This window comes from Phyllobates terribilis, unplaced genomic scaffold, assembly GCF_046119375.1.
Source record: "Phyllobates terribilis strain yellow unplaced genomic scaffold, ASM4611937v1 Scaffold_1__5_contigs__length_1240528914, whole genome shotgun sequence".
Lineage (NCBI taxonomy): Eukaryota > Metazoa > Chordata > Amphibia > Anura > Dendrobatidae > Phyllobates > Phyllobates terribilis.
The window spans coordinates 971,762,949-971,780,557 of record NW_027362761.1 but is presented as its reverse complement, the minus strand read 5'-3'; the positions used below and the strand labels follow the sequence as shown (position 1 = coordinate 971,780,557).

The following is a 17,609-nucleotide window of genomic DNA, read 5'->3' as shown; positions in this document are numbered from 1 at the left end:
CTCTCTAACATCTGTTCTATAGCAAAACAAAGTGGAAAACTGGTAACTTTATTATCTCTATATTATAATCCAGAGCAATAATAATCTTTAGATGTAAATGTTAGAAACAGAGAACTTTTAATGCCCCCTACATTAGCAAATGATCTCTGTTTGCAAATTCATTCTTTTTGCCTGGTACAAGTGTCTAAAATATATACAGTATGTATTTACACCATTCCAGCATCTCACTGCCTCAGTAAAAAGGATGATTATAGACTATGGCGTTCTCCTGGGCTCCTTATTGCCACACAATCAATCCACACCCGGCTATAGATAAGGAAATTGCTTTAGCGCTGCAGATCTCTTAGACAGGCAAGTTTGCCCGCTTTAACCCATATTATTTCCGCTCATGAATGTCCTTCATTATCTCTTGTATGAGCAAAAAGTGGAGATGGATGATAATATCTTTATTATCCTTCCAAATGTTTCATCTCCCAGTAACGTGTGAAGGAAAACAATGTCTCGGCCAATGTTGTTAACGCTGCTTTAGAAAGTGTCGTTAAAAGTCCTTATTATGTGTCTGAAAAACAGCAGCCAGAGACTGGCACCCACAATGTGTTTCCAGCCAATTTCCAAACCTCCTGCCTCCTCCATGGGATTCATTAAAGACAAAATCAATCCTTCCATCTAGAGCGCACCCCTGTTGCTAGGCAATTATTTTATAAAGATTGCTGGAGCAGAGGCTGGCGCAGAGTCAATTGCATCCTGTATAGCATCCTTCCATTAGCATTGTGCGGCTGTCTCTGCTCTGGCCAGAGATGTCAATAAGAGCACAGCGTCTCCAATGCATGCAGCGTTTAGGTTTGTTTTCCACATCAGCCACAAAAAGGCTGCACGCACAGAATATTTCTATAGTAAAACCTCCGTCCTTGCAGCCTCCTCAGCGATATATCTTATGCAGGAAGGTGCAATCCACACTCGGCAGTTTTGTTAGGATGATTTAATGGCCCAAATAGATCTCTAGTCTATTCTACGGTTTGGTACACTCAAATCAATACATTAATAGGAGCTCCTGATTGATGTGTTGCATAGGTAATATTGTACATAATCCATCTGGGGCATGAAGGTCATCTGTCACTAATGCTGCAGCACCTGCATGTCGGTGTCCTTAAATCTCCATTTTATCTGGAACCTTCGTTTTCAAGTAGTAGAAGAGAAATACAGGAAAATCTGAAAAAAACAACACATAAACTAAACAAAAAAAAGATTTTGTAAAAATAATTATGCAAACATAAACCAGTGCTTGAAAGTTTGTAAAACCTTCATAATTTTTCACATTTCTGTATAAATTTGACCTAAAAGATTGTCACGCAAGTCCTAAAAGGAAATAAAGAGAACCAAATCTCACGAACGAGTCAAAAATATTAGACTTTATCATTGGATCATTCTACTCAAAAAAAATCACACGTCTGTGAATAGCAAAAGTATGTGAACCTTTGCTTCACAGTGTCTGGTGTGATCCTTTGTGCAGCAATAATTGCATCTAAACATCTCTGCTCATTGTTGATTAGTCCTGCACATCGGCTTGGAGGAATTTTACCCCATTCTTCCCTACAAAACAGCTTAGTAAGCAGATGTGGTCAACCATATGAATCCAACGCCTGGCAATCTGATTTACCCAATACATCCTGGCAACACGTAAATAGGTGAAACCCCCACAAAAATGTGCTCATCTCTCATATGATATGGTGAATTAAAGTCTTACGGACTAATAACTAAAGAAAGCCTTATTCCAAGGTTAGTAAACCTTTTTAGCAAGCCTGGCTATCCCCTTTCAAACAGAAAAATAATCTTAATGTAGATGCTACTGTTTAAGGAGGACTTGTGTCACAGGTGTGTCCGATGTGACAGACAGTCACCCTGCAGTTGGTTGCAGGAGATCTCTTCGTTTGGCATTACAGACACCTTCTTAGATCTGTCTCACTTTACGAACCAGCGGCTACCTTCCTCTTGCTAATTAACACCCTGGCCTGGGTGTATAAATACCTTCCCTTTGAAATAGGGAGGCGCCGGTGATATTCACATGACCCCTTGTGAAGACTTGTAGCAAGTGCAGTTCTTACTTCCTCTGTGGTGCTAAGAGGACGTGTGTGCAATCTCTCTGAAGTCGACTCAAGCTAAGCTACTTCCTCTGTGTCGGTCTCCCCTTGCTGTCTTTAGTGTTAGTGGGGACTGACTAGCGCTCATCCCCCATGTTTCCTAGCCAGACCCTAGCTCTAGGGAGAAACAGGGTTTTAGGTTCCTGCTCGGCGATTGGTGAGCAACCAATATAGGGACGGTAGGGAAGGACAGGGTGATATCAGATCAGCCTAGGAGGTCTCCAGCCCCTCCATTCTTAGTGTTTGGGCTCCCTTCCCCTCATCCCTTCATGTTTCACTTTGTCTTTCCTACACTGTGCGTGACAACTTGTCACTTGCCATATACTTTATATGTACTTTTTTTAAATATTCATCAATTGCCATTGTTCTGAATCGGATGTTATTATTTATTTATAAGATATGGCCTCTTCTTCCCTGTATAAAAATCTATTTTTTTTTAGCTTACTGGGTGTTGGCTATAACAATTTCCATGGAGAAGAGTTGATGACTGTCATAGAAAATATTAAGAATTTCTCTCTCCCTCTGAAATCACTCTTCCCTCCTCCCCTATCTACCATTTGTCAGAGTAGAAGAGCTGACGCTTTAACCAGTTGCTTCTATGCAAATAGCAGTACAGGCTAGAGGTGGCAAACTCATTACCATACGAATGGAGCTTGTAGTGGCACAGGCCTGCGATAAATAGACACAGGGCAAAAGAGGAAATGGCTCCTTTAAGCTTCAAAGAAATCCTGTCACATGACTCACAATGGCTAGGAGAGTCCCAGCTGAAATCTGCAGTCTCGCCGGCACCGACACGAAATATGGAATATCGGAAGGTCTATAATTCCGATAATAATGGGACACATATTTTTAGCTTCAGGGTCGGCTAAGGAACAATACGCATATTTTTCTGTAGCTGTATGCCCCATGTGCAAATAGGAAGTGGGTCCATATCACTGGAATAGAGAAGTGCAGGAACAAGAGAAAAATAACACCAAATTCAGAAAAACTGTGGGATTGTCAAAAGGTTAAAACAATGGCATATTTAGGGCAAGTGATGGGTTTTCTTTAAAGGGAACCTGTCATCAGAAAAAATGCTATTAACCTGCAGATACTGGGTTAATCTGCAGGGTAATAGTATTATTAGCCTGTGCGGTGCTGGCATTTAGCTGAACACTGCAGGGAGAAAATAAACTTTATTCCCCTGGCACCATTCCGGTTTCAGGCACGGAGGTGGTGCTGGCGCTGGTTCAGTCACCGCTCTTAGTATACAGAGCGGCATCTGTAACCGTGCCCCGAGCACTGACTGACAACGGGCCCCAATGCAGAGCAAGTGTCAGTCAGGGTGGGGGCGCAGTTACAGATGCCGCTCTGTATACTAAGAGCGATGACTGAACCAGTGCCACGCTGCCCCTGTGACTGAAAACGGAACACTGCTAGGGGGAATAAAGTTTATTTTCTCCCCAGAGTGTTCAACTAACTGCAGGTGCCGGGCAGGTTAATAACACTATTATCCTGCAGATTGTCTTTTCTGATGACAGGTTCCCTTTAAGACTATTTTGCAAAAGATATACCAATGTCATGAATGTGTGAGGAGTGACAGACAGTTGCTCTGGAGCCGGCTGCAGAAGGTCACTGTGCTTGTCATTGCAGATGCCTTCTTGATCCTCTCACCTCTTTGGTATTGTTGTATCCTTCTTGCTGCTGATTGACACACCCTTGCTTGGTAGTTAAAAACTCTCAGTTTCTCCAGAGAGGCTCCAGTGATAGTTTTATGTACCTCTGTGTTGGCTTGGAGCACTAGCAGTTGGCTAGTTTCTTCTCTGGTGCCCTTGGAGGACAGTTGGTGTTATCTCTATGGTGTCTGTTCAAGCTAAGTGTATCCCCTTTGTTTGTCTAACTTGTTGTCTGTAGTTTGTTGTGGGGCTTGACTAGTGCTCACCCTGTCCGATCCCTATCTAGGGCCAAGACCTAGGGACATTCAGGGCTTAGGTTCCTGCTCGCCGATAGGTGTGGAACCTATATAGGGATGGTAGGGTAGGCAGGGTGATATTTGATCTGCCTAGGGGTCTCCACTCCCCCTTTCCCTAGTGTTTGGGCTTCCTTCCCTTCTTCCTTGGTGTTGAACTTATTCTTTCCCTCACCTTGCTTGACAACCAATGACCCCACTTTGTCATGGTTTCCATCAGCAGAATCTGACTATCTATTGGGTCTGTAGCGACGACTACAAGGCTACCCTAGTAGTAATGCCTATGTCCAGGCAGTAAACCTTCCTCACATATTATGTTACAGTAGTTCCCATGACTCAATTTTGATTCTGTGATGAGTCAAGTAAGATTGACAGAAACCTATTTGTGATAATACAGACGTTTACCTGACGCTAACCCACTTGAAATGTCACAGCAGCTCACCTAAAAGAAAGATATTCTTAAGATCACAACAGCATACTGGAATTAACCCCATAGCTTAACTGACTGTCACATCAGAAAATGCTATTTAAGTGTAAGTATAGGGTTAATCGGCAGGCAAATAGTGTTACAATGCTCCCACGAGCTGCTAGCTTTCAGTCTTGCATGCACAGTGCAGTTACATTCACATCTCGCAGCAGCACTCACTATAATTACATCTGCAGCTCATAGTATAGTGATCAGTGCTGTACGTGATGACTGTAATCACTCTTGCACCACCCCATGACTGAAAGCCGGCGGCTCATGGGAGGAGATAACTTCATTTTCTCCCTGTAGCTGCACTTTCAGTAAGGTGGTCAAGCAGCATCATTTTAACGCTATTTATCTGCAGATTAACCCCATATTACATTGGTAAAAAGTGGCAGAATAAATTTCTAAATTATGCCCCCCCTTCAATGGTGCACTAGGTGACCACTGATTCTACCGCCCCATTATACTGATCCTGGTCCAGAGGACATCTCATTGTTTGACGTCTCATGCTTGTGAGCTTCACAATCCCAAGTTGATCTTGGCCACCAGATGAGTGAAGTCTGCTGCACTTGGCTTCGTTCAAAACTATGGCAGCTAGTGAAAGTGACAGTAGTGAAGACAGTGAAGAAGGTAAATAAAAATGTTCCATTCTCCGTAGCAGTGCGGGTCCCACTGATCAGTTTTTTTTATACCCTATGGACCTATCATAAAGCACTGTGGCGTGAAATCCACATTTATCATCAATTTGAACACTTAGTAATATTTATCAGCTTATCTTCAATTTCTCCTTAAAATGTAACTGATACAATCATCCTAAGTGCAATCAATGCATCTTTAGTGTTAAGCTTTAATTTAAATCTTGTTTCTGGATTTAGAGACATGTTTACTATTCCAGTCTAAAACATGAAAATGAGTCAGTAACACAATTCTTTTACTTTCACTATTAGTTTGGCATTTCTGATGTACTAGATTATCTCTCCGGAGTGTTCGACACCTGTATTACACAGGATGCAAACACAGGCAGGAACATCAAATTCAAACTTGCCCATTAGAAGGATATACTTATATAACCTTGTTGTCTAGCCGCAAGGTCATTGTGCTGATGGAAATAGATTAGTTTACAAGAAAGCCAAGGAACAGATTAGAATAGCGCAGATGTATTTTCTATTGTATTGGAGTTTGAGCAAAGGAAGGATAAATTGTAGTGGTGCCTAGCAGACCATGGATTTAAAGATTCTCTTTCATTGAACAAGCATAATAATATGAACTTTCATGATTTAGATCCTGGCATGATTCTTACAAGAAAGGGAATTATTGAGGGAAATCTGTCACCAAGTTTTTACTACCTAATCTGAGAGCAGCATGATGTAGGCAGAGACCCTGAATCCATCGATGTATCACTTAGTTTACTGGGTGCAGCCGTTCTGACACAATCAGAGTTCTTAGATGTAGCATAAAACAGAGCTGAGAAAGCTAACCCCACTCACACCAGGCTCTCTATGTACAATGTCTGTAGACAGTGAGGAGCCTATCAGAGGAAGGAGAAGAGTCAGACTAGCAAGAAGGCGCTGCCGTGGCTGCTATAGTCCAGACAATGATAATCACCAGTTGATAAAACCTTCAGTTTAAGTAAACAGAACACAGCCTGACGTGATTGTTGAAATCTGTGTTTTAACCCCTATCTCATGCTGTCCTCAGATTACATACAAAAACCTGCTGAGAGGTTCCCTTTACTGGAGAAAATTATTCCCATCATTAGAAATATCATTCCATAGCTAAATTTTAAAGCAGTATGAACAGAGCCTTAGGTCATTTTCACACTGACATCAAATGGAAAAAAATATTCAGCATACACCACCCCTTGAATGGAAGACGTTAAGGTATGCAAAAATATTTTAATACATATATTTAACCAATTCTACTGAATCTGAGGAGTTTGGTTAACATTAATTTAATGATTGCCATTGGTCATAAATGATAATCGCTAGGTCAAATTCTTGATGATCAGCCATTATCACTTCAGAAAGCTCTAGCTGGCTAGGCCCAATTGCAGTGCCCACTGCGGAGGAATTGCACTATTGTATGCAGTGGCGTAACTAGAGTATGATGGCCCCCATACCCCATCCTGATATACAGTATATGTCCCTCATCCAGGTATATAAATATATATATATATATATATATATATATATATATACACTGTATATGCCCTCCATCCTGGTATATATGTGCCCCATCCTGGTATATATATCCCCCATCCTGATATAAGTGTCTCTTATCCTGGTATAAATGTCCCCCATCCTGGTGTATGTCCTTTATTCTGAGCCCCATCTTGATATATATACAGTGGTGAGAAAAAGTGTTTCCCCCCTCCTGATTTCTTATTCTTTTGCATGTTTGTCACACTTAAATGTTTCTGATCACAAAACAAATTTAAATATTAGAGAAAGATAACACAAGTAAACACAAAATGCAGTTTTTAAATGAAGGTCTTTATTATTAAGGGAAAAAGAAATCCAAATCTACAGGGAATTGGTCAATACACAATGTAAAGTGTATTGTGTGTAATGTCATGCGTTATTGTGAGGGTGATGTGTAATGTAAATTGCGTTATGATGCATTGTAGTGTTCTGTCCAGCAGCAGACAGTGAATAGGGTAAGATAGAGTTAAGCGTTAGGACTAGCCCATAGTGGGAGGGGATAGGGCAAGGGACAGACACACAGATTCCTGTTAGAAAGTCAGTTAAAGCACCGCGAGTGACAGAGACAGACCTAAGGTCCAGTGTGTGCAGTGCCTCCGTTCTTGCGTGTCCCTTAGCCAAGAAGGGAGATCAAAGCAAAGAATATTGAGATTCTGAATACTGGGAGATAGAAAGAACTGACCAAGTTACAGAGTGATCAAGGTGAGAAGGGTCAGCGGACTGACCGGAGGACTAGGACACTGAGTGAGATGGGTCCTGGTACTGGACGGACCAGAACGTGGAATGAAGTGAGTGTCCCGGGCGGGTGTTCCTTAGGTGTCAACAAACGACAAGCTAGTTTCAGCCATATTGGCAGTATTTCTTCAAAAGGGAAAAGATGCGGAACCGCGGGAGGAAAATATGACTTTCGCAGAATGTAATGTGTTACTAGGCTGGGTTGTGCAGAAAGAAGTGAGACTAGTGGAGACTGGAACCAGAGAAGTGAAGGAAGTGAAGAGAATATGTAAAGAGATGCTCTGTGATATTGTAATGAAAGAGAAGAAATGTGCCCGCTACCTCTTGTATATAGTTGTCATCAGACTTTTGTTCCGTAAACTACTTTTTCAAAGAACTTGTGGTCTCTCCCTTTTTAAAATATCAAACTACTGGTCCTGGCAAACCAGCAACATCGGTTAAATGTGGCCTGCATGGCGTAGCACCCTCACAGCACAAGCCCACACACCCAGCCAGGACCCCCACTTTCATGTAACATGCCGAGGTGCAACAGACAAGTACCTCTCCCACGGCTACCACCCCGCGCCACGTTACACTATTATGAGTATGGGGGGTGTCATAAGAAGAGGACCATGTTATGATATCAATATGTCTAGTTGGGCATATAGGCAAAGCTTTTCTTGTGTGGGCAGAAGAACTACATTCTGCCAGCCTGGCAAGAATACTTTCGACATAGAGTTGTAGTATACAGTACTGTACAAAAGTTTCAGGCAGGTGTGGAAAAAATGTTGCAAAGTAGGAATGGTTTCATAAATAGAAGTGTTTATAGTTTATTTTTTATCAATTAACGAAATGCAAAAGGAATGAACAAAAGAGAAATCTAAATTAAACCATTATTTGGTGCGACCACCCTTTACCTTCAAAACCACATCAATTCTTCTAGTTGTACTTGCAAACAGTTGTTGGCATGGAGGTTGGGCTCTTTGGGGGCCATATCATAATTTCCAGGACTCCTTGTTCTTTTCTACACTGAAGAAAATTATTAATGATATTAGCAGTATGTTTTGGGTTGTTGTCGTGCAGCAGAATGAGCCAATTAGATGCCTGATAGGATTGCATGATGGATAAGTATCTGCAATACCAGTTAGGACACCAAGAAATGGGAAGCATTGAGGACAGTAAATGGAGTGGTCAGCCAAGCAAGCTTAGTGCAGCAGATAAAAGACACATCTTGCTAACCTCTCGTCAAAATCAGAAGATGTCCAGCAGTAACATTAGCTCACAGGAGGCAGCCATCAATGGGTCCCTGCTACACTCACATACTGTTCGGAAAAGTCTGGCTAGAAGTGGTCTTTATGGCAGAATTGCGACCAAACACAATACCATTGACATGGAAAGATTACATTACTAGACTATGCCGGAAAACGTAAGAACTAGAGTGCAAAAAATGGCAGCCTGTGCTCTGGACTGATGAATCAAAATGTAAAATATTTGGATGTAATAGAAGGCAGTTTCATTGCAAAAGGCTGGAGAGTGGTGCAATATTAAATGTCTGCAAGAACAGTGAAGCATGGTGGAGGTTCCTTGTTAGTTTGGGGATGCATTTCAGCAAATAGAGTTGATAATTTGGTCAAGATTAATGATGTCCTCCATGCTGAGAAATACAAGCAGATACCTATCTATCCTGGGAGGCATCTGATTGGCTTTAAATTTATACTGCAGCAGGACAATGACCAAATACACACAGGTAATGTTATTAAGAACTATCTTCAGTGTAGGTAGAGAAGAACAAGAAATCTTGGATATGATGAAATGCCCACCATAGAACCCTGATCTCAACATCAATGAGTGTGTCTGAGATTACATGAAGAGACAGAAGGATTAGCATGTGCCTACATCCACAGAAGAACTATAGTTAGTTATCCAAGATGTGTGGAACAACCTCTCTGCCAAATTCCTTCAAAACAGCATCAATTATTCTAGGTAACTTGCACAAAGGGTGGTCATACCAAATACAGACTTGATTTAGATTTCTCCTTTGTTCATTCACTTCATATTTTAACTGATTAAAATAAACTATTAACATTTCTATATTTGATAACATTCTTACTTTGCAGTATTTTTTTCCAACCTGCCTAAACCTTTGCACAGTAGTGTATATATGACTCACAATTACTTGGGGAAAAAAGTCAATACACATATATAATGTAGAAAGATCATTATGAAATTAGCAGGTTTTTGCATGTAACTTTATAATTTTCCATGGCTGAGATTGGCATAGGAGAAAGATGTTTGTCTGACTGCATTAGTAATAGCAATTTCTCTAAAAAGCCCATTTTCTACAGTTCTAAATTTGAGCTTAAGAACTACCATTCCCGATCATTGGCCTGTGGAAACATGGCACCAATCAGCCAGCAAAACATTCAATTGTCGACCGATGGATCATTTATTCAGCCATGGAAAACACTGTTCTTGCCACACATTGCCCTGTGTAAACTGACAATATGCATGCTATACGAGGGAAGAATAATTGTATTAACGATCATTCTGACTCCATACAGATGGTATTGGCCTGTGTATAAGGACCATTAAACAAGTGTCAATCACCTTGAAATAGTTGACTAACACATGTTTATGTGCAAAAATGTACTCATCTAAACGCAGTTTCTGAGCCGGGACCGGAGGGTATGTACAGTTGAAGTCAGAAGTCTACATACACTATATAAAAAGACATATGTATGTTTTTCTCAATATCTGACATGAAATCAGAATAAACCTTTCCCGTTTTAGGTCAATTAGGAATACCATAATTTATAATATTTGCCAAATGCCAGAATAATGAGAGAGAGAGAATGTTTTAAGGCATTTTTATTACTTACTGCAAAGTCAAAAGTTTACATACATTTCATTAGTATTTGGTGCCATTGCCTTTAAACTGAATTGCTTGGGTCAAACATATGAGATATCCTTCCACAAGCTTCTCGCAATAGTTGGTTGGAATTTGGGCCCATTCCTCCTGACAAAACTGGTGTAACTGATCCAGGTTTGTAGGTCGCCTTGCTCGCACCTGCCTTTTCAGCTTTGCCCATAAATTTTCAATAGGATTGAGATCAGGGCTTTGTGATGGCCACTCCAAAACATTGACTTTGTTATCCATAAGCCACTTTGTTACCATTTTGGCTTAAGGATAACAATACCATCCTATTAAAAATTTATGGGCAAAGCTGAAAAGGCAGGTGTGAGCAAGGCGACCTACAAACCTGGACCAGTTACACCAGTTTTGTCAGGAGGAATGGGCCCAAATTCCAACCAACTATTGTGAGAAGCTTGTGGAAGGATATCTCATATGTTTGACCCAAGCAATTCAGTTTAAGGGCAATGGCAACAAATACTGATGAAATGTATGCAAACTTTTGACTTTGCAGTAATAAAAATGCCTTAAAACATTCTCTCTCTTTCATTATTCTGGCATTTGGCAAATACAAAAAATTATGGTATTCCTAATTGACCTAAAACGGGAAAGGTTTATTCTGATTTCATGTCAGATATCGAGAAAAACATGCAGATGTGTCTTTTTATATAGCGTATGTGAACTTATGGTTTCAACGGTATAAGTTATACATACTCCCCGCCAGAGCCTGTCCAATGGGCGCAGCCTCGCTCCACACAAGCATGACCGCTCCATACAGAGTGACTGCAGACTTATCGATTTGGATCAGACTACAGCTTTAACAAATTGTAAAAATTGGCAGTAAATAGAATTGTTAGGCCACGTCCACACGTTCAGTATTTGGTCAGTATTTTATATCAGTATTTGTAAACCAAAACCAGGAGTGGGTGGAAAATACAGAAGTGGTGACGTGTTTCTATTATACTTTTCCTCTGATTGCTCCACTCCTGATTTTGGCTCACAAATACTGACCAAATACTGATTGTGTGAATGTGGCCTTAAAATTCTATTCAAAGAGAGAAATGATCTTCAAATAAAGTAATAACTATGTAAGATTTAGGTTTGATGTGGATATTCCAAGTGCAAGTTACATAGCTTGGACTGACAATTCACTAGTTTTCTAAATACACCTGTTTTGTGCCCTGCAATAGATCTGACCACAACTATCAAACATTTGCATTACCTTTACCAATCAATGTATGTCTATTTGATTTGTTTTGCAGAACGGATACATGATGCTTATTTATAGTACCTATCCTTCATCTCTCCACCCTGCAAGTGGATATTATCTCACGATATGAAACCTCAGAAAACATCAATACAACATTTTAGATATTTTTTTAAAATAAACTTTTGTAATAATTGTATAAATAATGCCACATAAATTGCAACAATTCAGGGAAAGGACTGATAATCACCAAAACAGATGTATGAAAGAAAAGAAAAATACAGTTCTTCATGGAAAACTGACTCCAGTCCAGCTCGAACTACCAAGGAATGTCTCTAGAAACAATTCATATGTCATCAGCTGCCGTACATCATCGCTTTATGAAAAATGAACAAGAAAGTATAAAAGGGGAAAGAGTTAAGTAATCACTGTGGATAATAATCTTGTAGGAATTATATGAGTGACAGAGGAAATGATAAATAGTGTTTAATAGCCTGAGCTTTACCTTTAATTTCAGCTACAGATCATAAATCCATGTCTCCACGGGTGACGACTTCTGCTTGGAGTTGTCTACTCTGGCCACAGGCCACATACTATAATAATGTAGTGTCTTGTCCCCTGTATATAAATCCTTTACAATTATTTTATAGACTGTACAGTGTTCTCTGTCACAATTTACTCATCTTCCAACCCACCCAGGACTTTCACAAACTTTATAATGAAGGTATGGAGCTGTAAAGATGTAGTAGTTGCCCAAAGCACCGGGTGCCAAGGGGTTAGAAACGAGCCAATGTGCAGATAATTTAGATGCTAGGGCTGCAAACTGAATCTTTTCCCCAGGTAAAGGAAAACCTCTACATGTAGAACGTTCCATATGTACATTTGATAAAGTTATCGTTCACTGACTTCCAGTCCCACCTACCAGTATATCTGTTCATTCTGTAATATGTCAACCAAAGTACCTACAAGACAACACTTCAGTAGTTATGCACCTGGTCACCAAACTTACATTGTCATTGTCAACCAGGAATATTTTGTAGAATATTATGTTAGGACTATCCTTTTTTTCTGTGAACCAACTATAATATGTCCTTCCCCACACTCAAGCACTTGAATTCTACGATTATCATTTTGATGCCTCCTATGTGCTGCTATCAAAGCTGCAAGGGCGCTGCAAGGGCAGAATAGGAGGTGAGGGGCACCAGGGGTAGTCTTAGACATCTGAGGACCCCCGTGCAAAGACAATATATAAGACGCTCTGTATGTTCTTCAATAGCTGATCATGGACACTGCCATTATGCTCTTAGTGTAAAATATTAAAGTAGGCTTAGAATTACTGAGTAACACTGAGCTTAAAGGGAACCTGCCATGTAAAATAATGCTATTAACATGCAGATATGGGGTTAATCTGCAGGTTAATAGTGTTCTGACACTACGCAGCACCAGCACTGAGAGCCCCACTGATGGGAGGAAATTAACTTTATTCCTCCAGGCAGGCTCGCTCTTTCAGTCATAGGGGTGGCGCTGGCACAGTTTCAGCCACCGTTCTGTGTATTGAGAGCAGTGGTTGTAACCATGCTCCCAGCACCGACTGACAGCAGGCTCTTCATTAGGTCCGGCTGTCAGTCAGTGCTGGGGGCGCGGTTACAGCTGCTGCTCTCTATACACAGAGCGATGACTGAAACCATGCTGATGACACCCCTGCGACTGAATGCCGAATGCTGCTGGGGGGATTAAAGTTCATTTCCTTCCAGCAGCGGGGCTCTCAGTGCGTGCACAGCACGGTGTCAGAGCACTATTAACTTTCAGATTGACCCCATATCTGCAGGTTAGTAGCGTTATTTTACATGACAGGTTCCCTTTAAAGGCCCCCATACACATTAGACCAAAGTCAGCCAAACAAATCTATATTGGCAGGGTTAGATGGTCTAATGTATACAGCATCCTCTCGAATCTTCCCCGACACATGATGTCGAGAGAGAAAAGGGTCGGGCAGTTTGAATTCTAATGCCTGACTCTTTTGTCATGACCTAAGCTGCAGCCAGAGTCACTTGAGCTAAACATCAATGTATATGGGGAGTTGTGAAAGATAGCCAATGGCTGAATGAACACTTTGGCTTCAGCCATCATATGTGTATGGCCTTTATGTAATAATATATAGCCATTAAAAGTGGAGATCAGAAAACAAAAACTTTTTGGACATAAAATAATAAAAGTAACAAAAAGAAATTAATAAAAATAAAGATATTTGATTACAACCAGTGAAACACACATAATAAACTTTTTACGTAAGTTATGATTATTGTATACAGCGTCAATAAACCTGTGGGACAAAGCTTTTGTTTTTTTTTTAATTCTGGAAGAAAAACAACCCAGTTTGTAAATGTTGGAAAATTGATGGAAAGTAATAAAATGTCTACCTTTTATAGTGTAAATTAATGTTTATATTAACATTTTACTATATAGTTTACATTTGCAATTAATACTAGCTAAAAAAAGTTATTCCTCTCAACATGACCAAGAAAAACTATATAATGTGACACAAAAAGACAATCTAAAAGCTGCTGTTCTGAAGCTTCGGCTGAAGCTGCTACAAGGATCTATCTCATTACAGTATTATGGTTTGACAAATTAGGTAGAAAATGTGTTTGGCTCATTCCTTCCATGCTGGCAGAGATAAATGACATCCCATATGCTACAGGCCTACACACGTCATCTACTTAAGATATGATCCATTGCTCCTTTGATGCAGTACATGAATTTCCCTGTTCCCGGATGTTGATTATGTGCTTGTTTATAACAGGGAAAAAAAGTATTATCTGATAAATGTCTTTGTCAGATTCACCCCCATGCTTCCAATCGAGTCATCATGAAGATGTCACAATGTCTTCCACAAAACATTTTGTCTCATAGCAGATAGAATGAGAACAATATTATAATAAATGGCATAAATGGCGATGTGATAAATTAGATCTATTTTATCAGGTTTTGATGGTGCTTAGATGCTAAATGGAGCTTCTGATAACAGAAAGGGTTAGGCAAGGGGTTATAAAATACATTTGATAAGAAAAGACCCTAATCACCGTATTAGGTTAAGTATGATGGAGAACTTGAAGTCAACTACCGGGGGCGCAACAAAATGAATTTCTCTATCAATGGATTTACCAAAAAATAATTGTACTGGAAACAGTTTATTTGGTGGATAAGAGTTGGTTACAGCTTCATGATGGTTAAAAGGAATGTAAGAAAACACAATTTTATTTACCCTATTGACGAATTTGGGCGACTTATCCTGTTCTGAATTACACAGACAACCCAGGTTTGCCAGCCATCTGTAAACTCCTGAGCAATCCGTAAAAATAGGTGACTTTTTCCAGTGTCCATAAAAAAAATTAAAAGCGTGTGTGATATTTTTGAAGTTAGAGAAACGTGTACAGGTTACTGTGATTTTATTTATTATCATACAGTTTACAGTTCACAGTAAATTCTAAGAATTTATTAATATGACTTGTGTGAGCTCTAGACATGTACAATGGGGAAAATAAGTATTTGATACATCGACGATTTAGCAAGTTTTCCCACCTACAAAGAATGGAGAGGTCTGTAATTTTTATCGTAGGTACACTTCAAATTTGAGAGACAGAATCAGAAAATTCAGAAAATCCCATTGTAATGATTTTTACTAGTGTTGAGCGAGCACTAAAATGCTCGGGAGCTCGAAGCTCGGGCCGAGCTCACTGTGATACTCGGGTGCTCGACCCGAGCAACGAGCCCAATGTTAGTCTATCGGAGACCCGAACATTTTTGCAGCGGCTCTCCCGGCAGTCTGTAGAAAGCCTAAAAAGTGCCCAAAACGATAGTGACAGTGCTCAAATGACATGGGGACAGCATGGGGATCGCCCCTGGAAGCATTTCTGACCCCCAGGTCACTGCTGTCAACAACGTGGTCAGAGGTATTAAGCCACTTTTACAGGCTCACAATAAAACGTTCAAAAACGAAAGTGAAAGTGCTTTCCTGTGAAATATGTTAACCCCTTAACGACCATGGGTCTTTCTGTTTTTGTGTTGTCCTTTTTTGCTCCCCTTCTTCCCAGAGCCAGAACTTTTTAAATTTTCGTTCAATATGGCCATGTGAGGGCTTATTTTTTGCGGGACGAGTTGTACTTTTAAACACCATCACTGGTTTTACCATATCGTGTGCTGGAAAATGGGAAAAAAATTCCAAGTGCAGTGAAACTGCAAAAAAATGCAATTCCACAGTTGTTTTTTGGGTCCTTTTTTTACCACGTTCACAGATTGCTAAAACTGACCTGCCATCATTATTTTCCAGGTCGTTACGAGTTCATAGACACCAAACATGTATAGGTTCTTTTTTATTTAAGTGGTGAAAAAAAAATCCAAAGCTTGCTAAAAAAACAAAAAAAAAATGACGCCATTTTCCGAGACCCTTAGCTTCTCCATTTTTCGGGATCTGGGGCCAGGTGAGGGCTTATTTTTTGTGTGCCGGGCTGACGTTTTTATTGATACCATTTTGGGGTAGATCCGATGTTTTGATCGCCCGTTATTGCATTTTATTGCAAAGTTGTAGCGACCAAAAAAACTTAATTCTGGCGTTTAAAATTTTTTTCTCGTTACGCCGTTTACTGATTGTATTAATTCTTCTTTTATATTGATAGATCGGGCGATTCTGAACGCAGCGATACCAAACATGTGTATGTGGTTTTTTTTTTATATATATATATTTTATTTTGAATGGGGCGAAAGGGGGGTGAATTAAACCTTTATATATTTTTTATTTTTTTAAAAACTTTTTTTTTTTTTACACTTTCTGGTTGCTTCTGTAGTCTCCAGAGGAGACTAGAAGCAGCAGTTGTCTGATTGCTTCTACTGCATACAAGCGATGAGCAGATCGCTTGTATGCAGGAGAAATGCTCACTTGCTATGAGCGCTGACCACTAGGTGGCGCTCATAGCAATTGAGACATGACAACGACAGGCGTCTGCTGCAGACCCTGAGTTGTCATGCCCACCCATTGGTGACCCGCGATCACGTGACGGGGTCACTGATGGGCGGGGCTTAGGACTCCCGGAAGCGCGATTTAAATGCCACTGTCAGAGATTTAACATGTTAACAGCCGCGGGTGGATTGCGATTCCAATAATCAGCTGACATGTGCTCGCTTCAGTGCGGCCACACCGCCGGAGCCCCCGCTGAACCGGCCTTCCCGACCTGGTGCGTACTATTACTGACCAGGTCGGAAAGGGGTTAAGGAACATCCTTTCCAGGGTAAACACTTGTGTATAAGGTAAAATAAATAACCAAAAACAAAAATACTCCTCCACACCTTGGGCTATGTTCACAAGTAGCATTTTTTATGCGTTTTTGCACGTTTGTATTGCTTTCAACCGTGACAAATGCATTCACCGGGAAATGTCATTTTAACATTTTACAACCTTATCTGGCCATGTGCTGTGTGACACATGCATACAGTGCTAAAAAGACATGGGAACAGCATGGGGAAGACCCCTGGAAGCATCTCTGACACCCAGGTCACTGCCTAAAAGTGTGCCCATCAGAAGTGATCCTTGCCGCATCGGAAGATGCAGACTTGCAACTATCCCCGTGCAAGTCCTTGTCCCAGGGCAGTGTTCAATTGTACCTCCCCCATAACTTGCAATACAAGCGCAAGTATGCAGCCTGCCACCCACCCACCCCCAGGCTGCAATACCATACTGCTAGCTTGCTTGCACTTGAAATTGGGCCTTTTAGGCATGTGGAGGTGGAATCTGGCCACCACGTCATGGCTGCGTCGGTAGCCTGGTATTCATACTCAGTCCCCAGCCGCCAGGGGGCAGCCGGGTGTCCATACTCAGTCCCCAGCCGCCCCGCAGCCGGGTGCCCACACACAGTCCCCAGCCGCGTGGGGGTGGCCGGGTGTCCATAAACGGTCCCCAGCCTCCCCTATTTGTCCCGGTGCGCCTTATACACAAGCGCGCATACCAAAACATTACCTGTGCCCTCC

General features: G+C 40.9%; 1 long non-coding RNA gene across 1 annotated transcript in view; it reads left to right on the top strand.

Moving 5' to 3' along the window:
* LOC141172158 (uncharacterized) overlaps window positions 1-13,923 on the top strand; it is a 69,858-nt gene extending 55,935 nt beyond the window's left edge. The window contains exon 4 of the long non-coding RNA XR_012252428.1: window positions 11,644-13,923. This is a non-coding gene — a long non-coding RNA (uncharacterized lncRNA). The remainder of the gene's footprint in view (window positions 1-11,643) is intronic.
* The last annotated feature ends 3,686 nt before the right edge of the window (window positions 13,924-17,609 follow it).